At 40.9% G+C, this 3,025-nt stretch overlaps 1 long non-coding RNA gene across 1 annotated transcript in view; it reads right to left on the bottom strand.

The window, feature by feature from the left end:
- LOC114065180 overlaps nucleotides 1–3,025 on the bottom strand; it is a 21,887-nt gene that overhangs the window by 7,199 nt on the left and 11,663 nt on the right. Inside the window, exon 2 of the long non-coding RNA XR_003572886.1 lies at nucleotides 2,884–2,891. This is a non-coding gene — a long non-coding RNA (uncharacterized LOC114065180). The remainder of the gene's footprint in view (nucleotides 1–2,883; nucleotides 2,892–3,025) is intronic.

Here is a 3,025-nt window from a genome sequence, read left to right on the forward strand (position 1 = left end):
TGCAATTCCCTTTTTTGATCTTCGTAGGTTTCCTGTTGGCTCATTTCTTCAACATGTCAAGGCGTCCCAGAATGGCACCAAAACCAGCTGGTGCATCAATCACTCCTGTTGGTATTGTACTCTCTGCAAACTTGCTTACGGTGCAGTAGCCTCATTATCTAGGTCATTAATGAATAACAATCATGTGTTTCAAATACTGCTAGTTTTTACCCACTGGAAGCTCATTTTCTCCTTTGAGCATTTTATTTATGAATATTCTGTTTGTAGAAAGGAAATCCAAATGATTCTTCATTATTCACCTTTGTGTTTTAGGTGCAACATAAAGCCATGGAATTATTAAGTGAATCAGATACCAATCCAATTTGTAACAGAATATTTCCAAGAAAGTAGGTTTGTTTTCAGGATGAACCTCATAAAAAAACATCTAGAAGAACACTTGGACTTATTTTTGACTGAAGTTGCTCTACAGAAACAATCTGTTTTCTAAAGAGGTTTTTGTGGCTAAAACACAGAACAAACATTTGAAAAAAGGGCAAAGAATACATTAAAGGATACTCCCTAGCCCTGAAGTAAACCCTAGAAATGCTGGAAATAGGATGTTCCTGCACAAACAAATGCACATATATATATATATATATATATATATATATATATATATATATATATATATATATAATGTATGTATATAAAAGTGAAAGAAATTATTTTTTTACTTTCCATCCAGCACAACCACAGCCTATCTATGGTGACTGCTGAGTTTTGTCCATGTTTTCGTGTCAAATAGCTTCACTCTGTTGATGCAAACGTGCAAAAGACAAGAGACAGATCTGAGGTGAGGCAGTTACAGTTTCACACACAGACAAGCTTGTAAAACTCTCAGTGGAAGAGGTGGAACAGCAGTTTGAGTTTGCACCAAGAGCTCCCATTGTTTTTTCTACAAGTAAGCAAGGCCCAAAATGTCTCTGAGAGCGCTGATCTTCATTTCTGTCCTGCCACAACTGCCTCTTTTTAGTCCCATCCTTTGTCATACTCGTTATCATTCTCAATCCTGAGTGAGAATGGGGCAAAACATAACCCTTGTTTGTTCTTTTTTGTGTTCCCAGGCCATGTTCCTGTTTGATTAGTGGCGTTTCCTTTTTCCTGTCCTTTGTTTATTACGATAACACATTTCCTGTTTATTGGTTTATAGTAACCAGACAAAAATAATGCTGTTTAGAACTCTGTCATGGAAGTGCTGGAGGTTCAGTGACACACAGCATTTGAGTCTTACATGAATTCCTGATGTCTCAGCTTCCTCTTCTTCTCTATTTCCCCCTGACACTTCCCAGTTCTACTCCCTTTGTCATCACACCCCCCATCTGTGCTTTTGGCTCACCCCATAACCCTTCACTCACCCCATATTCTTATTTCTGGCAGTGGAAACCTAAGTATTTGGCAAGAAGGAGGGAAAGAACCACAAAAATGGGCCGTGGTACAGCCAGTGTAAACATAAGCCTCATGGTGGCAAACCCTCTTGTGTCAGCATCACTGGTAAGAGAAACAAAATTGGACACTGTTGTGCTCCAGTGGCAGGACACAAGCAGGGAAAGCCAAACAACTGAGTGAAACCGAGACCATTGCTGGGCATCCACCAAAAGTTGGATTTCAAATTCTAGATTTAAATAAAGAAGATTTAAATATTGCCTTTGCTTCCTCATGATTTGAGGACATAAGGGTTTTCATTTTCGAACTTCTTGTTATCACACTGAATACTTGCCTTTAAATTACTATTTTCCTTCTTAACAAAAGCTCACATTCACAGGTATCAGCCTAACAGCATTTGCAGCTTTAAAAAAGCAGGATAGTGCAGATATGGCCCCAAATACCAGAGGACCCCACAAGCAGAGAGCCCTGTCTGCCTTTAGTGCAGTGGGATGCTACTGTTGAATCTGTGCCTGCAATCGCCATGAATTTGCTAGAAGTTTGGAAGCAAGTTATTTTGTTTTTTTCATTTATTGGGTTCTTCATTTACCAGTCACACCAGCATTCCCCAAAATGTACAAGGCAGAGGAAACGGAGATCTTCTTTAGGCCTGCCAGAGCCATTGCTTACAAATATTCAGGACATAATTGCCTTAAGAATTCATGTAAATATACAGATTACACCCTCATACCTAGCCCTGACATGATAGGAAAATGAATTAATGTCTTCATGCCCAACATGAAGGTTGTTCCTTCCATCCACAGTGACAGTTACAGTGCAAAGCCAGAGACCAGCAAGCTGTGGCCTTCTGTCATCAAGAGCTTTTTGGTGACCACTGGCAAGTAGCTGATTGCTGCTGCTCTTCTGGCCCTGGACACCAGAGGCAGCTTCCCACTGCTGCAGAGTCCTACAGGGCTACCTCCAGTATAGCACTGCTGCTCCTCCTTCACTCCAGGCTTCAGCATGACAGCAGTCCTGTCTTGTCTGGAGAGATTGCTAAAGGATTTTGAAGCCTGGAGGTTGGAACTGGAGAGTAGTGTAACATTTAGCAATGATCCTGAAATTTCCCTGCAAGAAATGAGACCTCATATACAGAAGGCTTAGTTTCTAAAGATGTCAAGAGCATAATTTTCATTTTTAATGTCTGTAAAAATAGTTTTCCTTCTTGATAACGACTTACAGTCTGTAAGTAACCTGTTGTAAACAAACTTATTAGTAGTTTAGAGCATATAGAAAGAACTACGTATGCCGAGAGGGTGAAGAAGATGCACGAAAGACAGAATTTGGATCAGGCGAGACAAGAAAGTGCCATATCAAGGAAAACAGACTTGGCCTTCTGCAATCACACAAAACACACAGGATGGATAAGGGATCAGACCCGGCCAGCATGGGTTTAGGAAGGGCAGGTCCTGTCTGACCAACCTGATCTCCTTTTATGATCAGGTGACCCACCTGGTGGATGAGGGAAAGGCTGTGGATGTGTCTATCTGGACTTCAGCAAAGCCTTTGACACTGTCTCCCATAATATACTCCTGGAAAAGCTGGCAGCCCATGGCTTGGACAG

Source organism: Empidonax traillii, unplaced genomic scaffold (assembly GCF_003031625.1).
Source record: "Empidonax traillii isolate 1590-97213 ecotype Southwest subspecies unplaced genomic scaffold, ASM303162v1 scaffold626:size867168, whole genome shotgun sequence".
Lineage (NCBI taxonomy): Eukaryota > Metazoa > Chordata > Aves > Passeriformes > Tyrannidae > Empidonax > Empidonax traillii.